The sequence below is a fragment of the Hypanus sabinus genome, chromosome 3 (assembly GCF_030144855.1).
Source record: "Hypanus sabinus isolate sHypSab1 chromosome 3, sHypSab1.hap1, whole genome shotgun sequence".
In the NCBI taxonomy this organism is placed as follows: domain Eukaryota; kingdom Metazoa; phylum Chordata; class Chondrichthyes; order Myliobatiformes; family Dasyatidae; genus Hypanus; species Hypanus sabinus.
The window spans coordinates 93,753,020-93,766,280 of record NC_082708.1 but is presented as its reverse complement, the minus strand read 5'-3'; the positions used below and the strand labels follow the sequence as shown (position 1 = coordinate 93,766,280).

General features: G+C 39.4%; 1 protein-coding gene across 2 annotated transcripts in view; it reads right to left on the bottom strand.

Moving 5' to 3' along the window:
- The window catches only part of trim2a (tripartite motif containing 2a), a 274,531-nt gene that overhangs the window by 210,932 nt on the left and 50,338 nt on the right, over window positions 1-13,261 (bottom strand). The gene's annotated exons all lie outside the window — the stretch shown is intronic.

The window sequence follows — 13,261 nt, the reverse complement described above, 5'->3', positions numbered from 1 at the left end:
CTTTGAGATGTTCCATGATAGGCTCTGTATCAGCGCAATTTCTTTCATCCCAGTTTATCCTTCCATAGCTACTTCAAATACAGCTAGCTCCTTCCACCCGTTCTCCTGCAAGGATGACTCTTTTTCCTGGCTTCTCCGCCTCTGTTGCATCTACTCTCACCACGAGGCTTTCTACTCTGACACTATTTCCGGCCCATCTGCTCTCATCTCCCCTCTTCCCAAGCCTGACAGATATGGCGTGTGTAACGGACCTTTTAGCTCAATCCATCGAGCAGGATTCATCAGCATCAGTAACAATGCAGCTTCAAATGCACAACAGGAGTTGGGTATTGTTCAGTAACTGACTCGCCTTCTCCAAGGCACACATCAGTAGCATAATGGAATTTCCTTCACTTGGACAAACACAGTTACGCTAACACAAGATACTTAGCATCATGCATAACACAGCTACTCCTCCCAATCATTTCTTTCACCTCCAGAAATCAATTGTGTACCACCTGGAAAATTCATCGTATCTATTCACGTAGGCCATTCTGACTATCTTCCAAATCCATGACCTTAACAGCATGATGAAAAAAGAAACAACTACACAGGAATGCCACCAGCTGCATGTTCCCTTAAAGTCATGTTGCATCCCAATTTAGAAACTGCCATTCATTCCTTCATCATCATTGGTTTAAACTTCAAGCCTTTCTCCTGACCATACTTTATCAGAATACCACAAACAAGAGATGCTGGAAATCCGGGCAACACACACAAAATGTTAAAGGAACTCAGCAGGCCAGGCAGCATCTATGGAAAAGAGTACAGTGGCCTGGCCTGCTGAGTTCCTGCAGCATTTGTGTGTGTTGCATTATCAGAATATCTTCACCAGAAACAAAATGAAGTTAATCAAGAAGCATTTAAATTCTGAAAAGTGAATAAAATTAAACGGAGTTCTCCAATTTTCCAATTATCACCTTGGTGCTTGTGATCTTGCTGCACTAAGAACATTGCAAAATCATCCATATTTTCAGTAAGATGGCAGTGCGCTCAGATGCAGAAGCCTCTTGTGGGCCACATAAAGTCATTTTTCTCTTTTTTAAATGTCCTTTTCTTGACTGCAAAACAACACTGGATCTGAAGAACTTTGGATACTGCAGGTCTACCCCATCAGCAAACTGCTCTTTGGTGCGGACCACTGTTGCATCAAAGTTAGTGTGTGAAGGCGGGGTACAGTTTAATGGCGGGTGATCACCTTGGACCTTTTTGCTATTATAAGACTTTGCTGAACATTGATAATTTATGATGCTACAGGCCCATTTCCCTTGTCTGTTGGGTTCAATAGATGGCAGGGGAGCAGCAGGACCTCTGTTACGGCAAAGACAAGACCTCAAGCCACGGGATTTCCTGCTGCTGCAGTCCAGGAGAGAAAATGCGGAAATGGTGTAGTGCAGTGTCCAATGCTTATCTAGCAGGGTAGCCTCTCCCATCACTTCAGTGCACACATGCGTTCATCAATGGAAAGCTAGGAACCATATTAATTTGCAGGATGTGTCACTCTGGGACCTCGGCATTGTATATGTTTTTTTTTGCAGGACTACATGTTTGCATGTAGTGTGTGTGTGCCTTGTGCTGTGTATAGTTTGCACCCTTGCCCTGTTGGAATACTGTTTCATTCAGCTGTATTCAGGTATGGTTGAGTGATCATTAAACTTGATATTTTATAAATACCTCTGACTGTGAAGCACTTGAGGTGACCCAAGGTTAGAATCATAGTCATAGACATAGAAAAATAGAGTTCAGAAACAGGCCCTTCAGCCCATTTAGTCCATGCTGAACTGTTTAAACTGGCTAGCCCCATTAACCTGTGCCATGACCATAGTTCACCATACCTCTACCATCCATGTACCCCTCAAAGCTTCTCAAACTTTGAAATTGAGCTCACATGCACCACGTGCATAGCAGCTCATTTCACACTCTCATGATCCTCTGAGTGAATAAGTTTCCCTTCATGTTCCCCTAAGCTTTTGACCTTTCACCTTTACCCCATGACATTTACTTGTGGCCCCACCCAACCTCAGTGGCAAAAGCTTTCTTGCATTTACCCTACCTATAATCCTGATAATTTTGTATACCTCTATCAAATCTCCCCACAGTCTTCTATATTCCAAGGAGTAAAGTACTAACCTGTTTAATCTTTCCTTATAACTCAGGTCCTCCAGACCCAGAAACATACTTAGAAATATCTTCAACCTTATTTACATCTTTCCTGCAGGTAGACAAACAAAACTGCATATGATACTCCAAAATAGCCCTTATCAATGTCTTAAATAAGTTCAACATTACATCTCATTTCCTGGACTCAAAACTTTGATTTCTGAAGGCCAATGTGCTAAAAGATTTCTGTATAAACCTATGTCTGCTGCCAGCTTCAATGAATTATGGACCTGTATTCCTAATCTCTTTATTCTGCTGCACTCCCAATGCCCTACTGTTCACTGTGTAAGACCTACTCTGATTGTCCTACTAAAGTGCAACACTAAATACCATCTGATATTCTTCAGTCCATTTTTCCAGTTGGTCAAGATCGTGTTGCAAGTTCTGATAGCCTTCCAAAAAATGCGAATGCTCAAGTCCCTTATTTAACCTGTCTCAGTGCGGTGGACTTTAGGACCCCACAAAGCTTGGGACCCACCACCCACAGTGTTTCTGTTCCATTGACAGAAAACGATCACATTTGAAAATAGAGTGGAAATAATAAAACGATCAGAAAGAGGTGAAACGCCATCGGTCATTGGAAAAGCATTAGTCAACGATCAGAACCATTTTAAAGGATAAAGTGAGAATAATGGAGCATGTGAAAGGCCCTACCCCAATGAAAGCTACAATTATTACTAAGCAACACAGTGGTTTAATTATTGAAAATACATACATTTCAAGTGTTTTATATGCATAGAAAGGTAAAATATATACTATATACTAAGACAAACATTTGACTGATGCTAAATAATACCAGATGTACCTGTTCCGACTTACTTATAATATCTAATACAAAGTGAATACTATGTAAATAGTTGTTATACTGCATTGTTTAGGGAATAATTACAAGAAAAAAGTCTGTACATGCTCAATGAATGAGTGTGGGAGAGAGAACTTCTGGTTTTTTTCGATCCTGATCCGCAGCAACCTTTGCACATTCTCCCATATACTTTAGATCATCTCTAGATTACTTATAATACCTAATACAATGTAAATGCTATGCAAATAGTTGTTATACTGTGTTTAGGGAATAACGACTAGAAAAAAATTCTGTACATGCTCAAACAACAAGTGCTGGAGAGTAAGGAGACTGTACATTCAAATGCCAGTGACTGAATTTTCTTGACCAGCCTCCCATGCGGGACCTTGTCAAATGCCTTGCTAAAACCCATGTAGGGAACATCACTGCCTTGCCTTCACCCATTTTCCTGGTAAAAGAGGACTGGTTAGAAATGGCCTACCACTCACAAAGCCTTTCTGATTCAGTCTGTCTATCCAAATATCCGGCCTCTTAAAACACTTTCCAGTAACTTCCCCATAACAGATTTCAGGCTCTCTGCCCTATAATTTACTGGTTTAGAGCTTTTCTTAAACATTGAAACAACACCTCCTTGTCTGTAATCTGTATCGGGTCCATGATCTCACTGCTACTTTGTCTCACTTTTAGACTGCCTTCATCCCTGGAGTAAATACAGGTGCAAAAAAACCCATTCAAGATTTCCCCCATCTCTTTTGGCTCCACAGCTAGATTACCATTCTGATCTTCCAGAGGACCAATTTTGTTCCTTACAATCCTTTTGGCTTAACGTATCTGTAGAATCCCTTACGATTCTCCTTCACCTTGTCTGCTAGGGCAACCTCATGTCTTCTTTTCGCCCTCCTGATTTTTTTTAAACTGTTCACTTGTATTTCTTATACTCCATAAGCCCCTCATTTGTTCCTACCTGTCTATACCTGCTATGCACCTGCTATTTATTTCTTAGCCATGGTTCTCAATATCACTTGAAAACCAAGGCTCCCTAAACCTGTTATCTTTACCTTTTATTCTGGACAGGCACATAAAAGCTTTATACTCTTAAAATTTCAGTTTGAAGGCCTCCCACCACCAAGTCCACCTTTACCAGAAAATAGTTTATCCACACTTGTCAGATCCTTCCTGATACCACCAAAATTGGCATTTCTCTGTCTTAGAATCTCAAACTACAGGCCAGTCCTATCTCTTGCAAACAAGAGAAAATCAACAGGTGCTGGAAATCCAAGCAACACACATAAAATGCCAGAGGTACCCAGCAGGCCAGACAGCGTCTAGGAAAAGAGTACTGCCAAAGGGTTTCATCCCAACTTTACTATTTTCCATAGATGCTGTCTGGCCTGCTGAGCTCCTCCAGCATTTAGTGTGTGTTGCTATCTCTTTACATATATCCTTTGAAACTAATGGCATTGAGGTCACTGGATGCAAAGTGCTCCCCCACACAATCTTCTACCACTTACCCTGTCATATTGCCCAATAGACGATCAAGTGCCGCACACTCTCTCATTGGGACCTCGCTGATGATTAAGGAAATTTTCTTGATCTCATTTGACAAACACTATCCCATCTAGACCTTTTACTGTATGAGTTCCAGTCAATAAATGGAAAGTTAAAATCATCTACTATAACAACCGTATGTTTCTTACAACAGTCTGTGGTGATCTCTCTATAGATTTGTTCCGCTAAATCCTGCAGACCCTGGTCTATAATACCATTAACGTGGTCCCACCCCTCTTATTTCTCAGTTCTACCAGTAAAGCCTCACTTGATGAATTCCCTGGCCTGTCCTGATGGAACACTGTCATGACATTTTCCCTGACTAGTAACACCACCCTTCCCCTTTTAATCCTACCACTTTGTCACATCTAAAACAACAGAACCCCAGAATATTGAGCTGCCAGTCCTGCCCCTCCTGCAACCAAGTCTCACTAATGGCTATAATATCATACATAATTCCATGTGCTGATCCATGCCGAGCTCATCCACCTTTCCTACAACTTGTGTTGAAATATACGCAGTTCGGGACATTACTTATTGCGATGCAGGGCAGAATAGGCCCTTTGACCCACACCAACCAGTAATCCCCCTATTTAACCCTACATTAATCATGTGACAAATCACAATAACCAATTAACCTACCAACTGATATGTCTTGCTGTGAGGGAGAAAACCAGAGCAAACAAACGCAGTCACGGGAAGAACGTACAAACTCCTTACAGGCAGTGGCAGGAATTGAACCCAGTTCACTGGCACTGTAAAGCATTGTTCTAACCATTACCCCTGTGCTCACCATTAGTCACACCATACACAACCTTTTGATTGCTGACTTTGTCTGAGGCCTTAACAGCATGACTCCACAACCTCTCAATCAACTGCTCTGGCACTCTGGTTCCCATCCGCCTGCAATTCGAGTTTAAACTTCTGTTGTGTTACACTAGTAAATCTTCCTGCTAGGATATTAGCCCTCCTCCACTTCAGGTGCAAGTGATGTTTTCTGTACAGGTCCCACCTTCCCTGGAAGACAGTCCAATGATCCAAAAATCTTAAGCCCTCCCTTCTACACCAACTCCTTAGTCACATGTTAAACTGGATGATCTTCCTAGTTCCAGTCTCACCAGCACATAGCATGGATAGCAACCCTGGAGGCCCTGTTCTTTAACTTAGCACAAAACTCTCTGAACTCACTTTGCAGAAGCTCTTCACTCTTCCTACCCATGTCATTGGAGCATGACCTCTGACTGTACACCCTTCCCACTTAAATGTGCTGAGGTCTCGATCTGAGATGTCCCAGATCCTGGTATTCAGGAGGCAACATACCATCTGGGAATCTCATCCACAGAACCTCCTTTCTATTCCCCTAACAAATCCCTATCAGCACATCTTCCTTCTTCTCCCCCCTTTCCTTCTCTCCTGACCACTTCACATCCCCGGGTTACGAACATGTTCTGTTCCTGAGTCCATCTTTAAATTGGATTTGTATGTAAGTCGGAACAAGTACATCCGGTATTATTTCACGACAGTCAAATGCTTGTCTTAGTATATAGTATATATTTTACCTTTCTATGCATATAAAACACTTAAAAAATGTATATATTCCAATAACTAAACCACTGCATTGCTTAGTAATAATTGTAGCTTTCATCGGGACAGAGCCTTTCACATGCTCCATTATTCTCACTTTGTCCTTTAAAATTGTTCCGATTGTTGACTGACTGTAGCCTAACACTTTTCCAATGACTGATGGTGTTTCACCTCTTTCCAAAAGCTTTATTATATCCACTTTATTTTCAATCGCAATTGTTTCCCGTCAACGGAACAGAAACACTGTGGGCAGTGGGTCCCAAGCTCCGCCAGGTCCTAAGGACCACCGCACTGAATTCCCCGGGTCCTAAACTCCACCACACTGAGACAGGTTAAATGGGACAAGTGGGGGCTGTGCTGGGTTTGGATATTTGATCCTCCACAATATTCCGCGTGGGAATTTAAACTGGAGGTGGCAGAGTGTTTTTTTTAGGTCAAGTTGTGAGCTCGACATCAACGTGGCACAGATGGACAGCGCGCTCGGAAGCGGTCTATCACTGGATCGAACCTCCGTTCTCCAGCCCAGTGTTGATCTCACTGGGCCACCAGCTGACCGGAAAAGGGGGGCGGGGTCAGGGTAAATCTTGATAAGAAAAATTTAAACAAAGTTGCACACTCAACAGTGTCAACAGCAACGACTTAAAATGGCGGACAGTGTTCTCCTTCCTCGGTTTGTAAGTAAGAGTTGTTCGTAAGTCAGACATTCGTAACTCGGGGACAAACTGTATCTGCTACTCGATGATTTGTAGAAACCAAAGTGTTCAGCATTTGATGTGCCAGGGATCTACTTATCACACCAAATTAAAATGCACCAAAATCCTGCATAAATTATAATTCAGTTGTGTTACATACAAACTAAAAACATTAAACTGTTATGGAGTATTAACTGTAATAATGCTTCAAACCTGCAATATCTGATCATCCAGCACCTCCAAAGTCCCAAACATGTTGGATTATGGGAGATTTAAAAATACATATATCTGTATCTATACTTGTAGAACATTTTTATGACCGTTCTTTACTTTGAATATCTGTAAAATGACAAATAGCTGGAAGCAATTAGGGATTAAGCAACACTTCACGTTTCATGCTCGTCTTGATTTAACCTAAGTATGCCAAATGAAACCTGCTGATGAAACTTACTTAGCAGAAATTATTACTGAGGTTATGCAGAGGAACTGACATCACTACTCTGATATATGCTGACAGAATAAATGATGACAATCGGAAAATAAATTTTGCATAGACAAATTACAATTTTTTTTAAAATCCAGACTATGGAAATATACCAATACATCAAAGTCATCTCCTTGTAAAATTCAGAAGCCAGCAATAATGTATTATTCACCAATAAATCCTACCCATACTCTTATAGAAATGTATATCCACAGAAGAGTCCAATGCACTACATCAATTAAATAATCCAGTAATATTTACAGATATACCCTTTTAAATAGCCATGAGCTAATCAGATCTTGTTTCCATCTATTGTGTTGAATTTCGTTTCAATAACATGCAATTCCTACCATAACACAGCCATTCTTAGAGCAAAGGCATATCTTTCTTCACGCAGTGATGCTTCATATACATATTAAGAGGACAAAGAAAAACAATGATAACAGAAACGTGGCTACTTTTATCTGTTACAGTAACCACTTTTCTAAAGCCGTGTTAAGACCCAAAAGTCCTAAAACAATATTTTTTACTTGATGTATCTTTCTTGCTGTGCTAACAGACTGCAGCAAATCATGCAAAGGATGCTGGGATAGGGCTGCAGCAGTCAGCTGAAAAGAGATTTGCTGTTCTGCTGTCAATCAATGCTCAGATATTCAGATAATAAATGCCCACCAAATAATTGAATTTGATCAGATTAAACGAGTGAAGTTCCTTTGGCCAAAGCCCATCAGATGTAGCTTTTAATGAACATCTACATACATACAGAATTCACATGAGAACAATAGGATACTATTTTTAATGCCTTCTTACACAGATGCATAAAATTCTCAGGGACTCTAAAAGGTTAATTCACAGTCTATTTTATGATCTATTTTGAATTTTAATCTGCTTTTGTTATCACAAAACACTGGAAATGCCAAACCTGTCTTATAAAAAGCAAAATATTCTAATTTTCCAGTCAAAACACATCAGATCATAAGTACATAGGTACATGCAGCTCAGAAAAATAGAGGGCTATGGGTAACCCTAGGTAATTCCTAAGGTAAGGCCACGTTCAGCAGATTTGTAGGCCGAAGGCCCTGTATTGTACTGTAGGTTTTCTATGTTTCTATGATCTACAAATACAATCAAATTTATTTAAGCATCTAAGGTTTCAGCAGCTTTGCAAAAAGCAGGAGGGAATAAAAATGTATTTTTTGAGGTAGGTTCTTTGATTTATAGTTTACTCGTCCTACTTCTCTTTTCAAATATACTGGCTGAGGAATTCATTCTCAAATTGGTGCTACACAGCTGGAAACAGAGCAATAAATTGGCTTAGACAACATAGAAACATATTACCCATTCCTGGTGTCATGGCACCCATAAGAAAATGCTGTTTTTAGCCAGTTTTGTTTGATCTGGAAATGCTGTTCCAACCCCATTGCAATCTACAGAAAACCCACTGAGCTAAATGACAACCACTATCAGAACACGAAATACACCAGTTTGAGTCATTTTAGGCAAGGTCAACACCATCCTATGAATCTTATACTTGAATGCCTTGCTCATCAGCCAATTTCACTAGAGTGAGGGTAACACAGGCTCTTTGCCTAACTCATCCATTCTGAATTAGGTTAGTCTCATATATCTGATTGGCCAAAATCCATCTCTTACTTTCTTATTCATCCACCTGTCCCAATGTCATTTAAATGTTCTTCATCATACCTCAACCACATCCTCTAGCAACTTCTTTCACATACCTTTTGTTAAATGTTCTTCATCATACCTGCCTCAACTACATCCTCCAGCAGTTTCTTTCACATGCCTTTTGAAGAACCTCTCAGGTCCCTTTTAAATCTTTGCCCCTCCCACTTTAAACCTAAGCCCAGTGTTCTTAATTCCTTTTCCCTGACAACCAAGTCTGTGTGCATTCACCAGTTGTATGCCTGTCGTGGTTCTACATGCCTCTATAAGATATCCTACGCTTTAAAAATTAACATCCTAGCCTGCCTCAACATCTACCTATATCTCAGTCTCTCAGGTCCTGCCAAATTGTTTTCCAAATCTACTGTAACCAGGTGGAATTGAGAATTTTGTCTGTTGTTTCCAGTTGGAAGAAGGCGTGGGAGCTTCCTCCACAGGTTGCCTTAAAAGCTTGCTGTCCACGTGTGCTTGGGCTGATGCCTGGTCCATAGTATCAGTGTTGCTGGTCCTCTTGGTTGGTTTAGTCTAGTGACCTTGTATAGTATTGTTTAGTATGACCTTGTTTAGTATGCTTGTGAGTATTACTTAAGCAGCTCCTTTTTTTAAAAACATCTCTTTATTGTTTTTACAGAATAAAAGGAGAAAAAACAATATATATCACTCATAAGTTGAAAATATAACAAAGTTGAAGAAAAAAATTGGAAAACAAAAGAAAAGAACATATATATCAAAAAAAAGATACAACCATCCCACTGTGAAAAAAAAGCAGTCAATTCAGTTCATTACTTTCAACATCTTGAACATTATTCTCCAGGAACTTGTAAAAAATGTTCCATATTTCTCAAAATTTGTCAAATTTGTTTTTTGTAATGTAGCTTATCTTTTCCAGAGCAAGAGAAGAAGTCATTCCTTTCAACCATTGTGAGAGTCCACTGGTTGATGGTTTCTTCCATGAATAGGCTATGCAGCGTTTAGCTTCTAAAAAACAAATGTTAAGCAGAGACCTTACATTTTTGGAGGTTACAAAGTCACTTGGATAAATATTCAGAATACATAATTTAGGATTGAGTGGCACCTTTTTCCCAATAATCTGACTAATCAAGTCCAGCACCTTCTTTCAGAAACAAATTATCCAGGGGCACTCCCACATACGATGAAACAAAGATCCCTTTTGATGGTTACATTTAATGTAAGTGTCTGGAATGTTGGTGTTAAAATGATGCAATCTGACTGGAGTAATGTACTGTCTGGTTATCCATTTATTTTGTAATAATTTAGAGTGAGTGTTCACTGACTGGGTTTGAGCTAAGGAACAAGATTCTGACCATTCTTTTTGAGATAGATTCTCATTCATATCAATTCTCCATGCTTGAAGTATGCTGTTTGATGACTCTTTGCATTTGCTTGCAAATAAATTGTATAGTACAGAAACATGTCCCCTGGCTTCAGATAAGTTCAGAGTGATGTCTTCTAGGGTAGATAAAGGAGGGAGTTTCAAACTGTTGCCTTGCCTGGACATAATAAAACTTCGCACCTGAAGGTATTAAAAAAAGTGTTTTGTTGGAATTCCATATGTGGCCTTGAGTTCTTCAAATGACATAAATGTATCGCCATTATAAAGATCAGACACCTTTACTATGCCTCGGATCACTTAAGTTTTAAAACCAGGGTCTGCTCTGCCAGGCCTAAAGCCATCATTACCAAAGATGGGGTAAACTGGGATAACTGTGATGTCTCTCCTAAATATGCAACAGCATCATGCCAAATCATCTTTGTATTTTTTAAAAAAGGATTTTTAGTTTGTTTAATCAGTTTTTTCTTATCTGCTGAATACAAATAAAGATCTAGAGGGATATTGATCGACTGGGATTCCATTGAGACCCAAGTAGGAGAGTGATCCTTAACAAAGTAGAACATTCGTGCTCTAATTTGGGCCGCCCAAAAATACCATATAAGATTTGGTAGCTGTAGGCCACCTCTATCATATGGCAAATGTAATAGGGAAAGCCTGAGTCTTGGACGTCTATTATTCCAGATAAAGTTAGAAAAAAACTTTCTTTAATAAATGAAAGAAAGATGGAGGAGAAAGTGGGATAGATTGAAAAAGGTACAGGAACTTCGGTAAAATTGACATTTTTAGAATGTTTATGCATCCAATCAGAGATGTAGGCAATTCTGACCATTGGTTTATAAGTTAAATAACGGAGTCTGTGAGAGGATTATAATCAGTTGGGATAATTTCATCAATAGTAGGAGTGATTTTAACAACCAAATAAGTAAAACCCTGTACTGACACCATGAATGGAGTTTGAAATGAGGGATTGAGTCTCTCATCTTTATCCATGAATAATATTACAGATTTATTGTTGTTTACTTTATAGCCTGCAAAAGTATCAAAAGTACTTATCAGGTCAGTTAAGGCAGGTAATGTTTGTTTCAAGTTAGAACAAAACAAGATTACGTCATCCGCGTACAGGGCTATGTGATGTTCTATATCTCCTATAGTTATTCCTGCTATGGTAGCCTCTTTTCTAATTGCCATAGCAAGTGGCTCAATGGCCAGGATGAACAGGAGGGGAGATAGGGGACAGCCCTGTCTTGTTCCCCTTGGAGTTTGAAAGGTGCCGAAAAAAGCCCATTAGTTAAAATTTCAGCCTGTGGGTTAGAATAAAGAAGCTGTATCCATCGTAAAAATTTCCCCCCTATACCAAATCTTTCTAAAACTTTAAACAAATATTGCCATTCCACTCTATCAAAGGCTTTCTCGGCATCCAGTGACAGAATAGCACTATCAGAGCTTCCAGACTTTTCGTAGAGTATATTAAGCACTCTTCGGATGTTGTGGAAGCCCTGTCTTCCCTTAACAAAACCATTTTGGTCAGGGTGAACCATCTTTGGCAAGAGTGGCACCAGCCTCCTAGCTAATACCTTACAAAGAATTTTGAGATCATTTTTCAGAAGTGAAATTGGTCTATAAGATCTACATAGGGACAGTGATATTCCAGGTTTTAGTAGTAGTGTAATTACTGCCATATTAAGAGAGGGGGGGGAAAGAGGTGGTATTAATTTAGTTTTAAAGATTTTATATATTTCAATCAGAATGCCATCAGGCCCAGGACGTTTCCCTCCCTTCATATTAGTTATGGCTTCAGACAATTTTTTATCCTCTCAGTTATACTCCAGCAAAGTCAAGGACGTTTCATCCAGGGGTGTAAATTCTAGCAAATCGAGAAATTCCTTTTGTATTTGTGGAGTTGAATCTGAATATTCTGATGTATACAAATTCTGGTAAAATCTCAAAAAGATATTATTTATTTCTTTTGGGTCAGCAGTTGTCACCGCCTCATCTGATTGTAGGGAGTTTATTGTCCTTTCTGTTTGTATCTGTTTGATACGCCAGGCCAAGAGTTTACCAGCCTTTTCACCCTGCTCATAATAAGATCGCTTCAATCTCATCAAACTTTCTGTTACCTTATCAATGGACAATACATTATATCTAGCTCTCAGTTTGTTAAGTTCTGCAAATAGCTGCTGAGAGAGATTTTGAAAAAATTTAGATTCAGTCTCTTTTATTCTTTTCTCAAGCTGTTCTATTTCAAATCTAAAAGATTTCTGCTTAAAGCTGGTGAAGCTAATCATCTGACCGCTTAGAAAAGCTTTACAGCCACAGATGTCTGGTCTGTATTAATTCCAAAATAGTAGTCTATCTGTTCTCCAATAAACTTTATAAATTCTGGATCCCAGGCCAAATATTTTGAAGCCGCCACCTTGGGGAGTAATGTAAAGCATTAGGCTGGTTCCAAGTAAATGAAACTAGACCATGATCCGAAATTAATATGCTGTCATACCAGCAGCTTGAAATTGTAGATATTAAGGTAGATGAAACTAAGTTATAATCAATTCTGGAAAAGGTCTGGCAAGTGCTAGAATAGCAAGAAAAAGCTAATTTATCTGGGTACTTCCTTCTCCACACATCAACTAAAGCCTTTAACACGTTGCAATAACTCTTTTCTTGTTCGATTGTGAGAGGTAGCTTTCCCCTTAGATCTGTCTAGTTCAGTTTGAAGTGCACAATTAAAATCACCACCTATAATAAGGTAGCCCGGCAGAGCAGCTAATGATAAAAACAGATGTCTGAAAAAAGCTGGATTGTCATCATTTGTCCCATACACATTGACCAAATTGAACCTGGTTGAGAAAATTTCACATTGAACAATAAGGTATCTGCCAGATTGATCTTCAGTAACATTAACAAGGTGAAAAGGCACC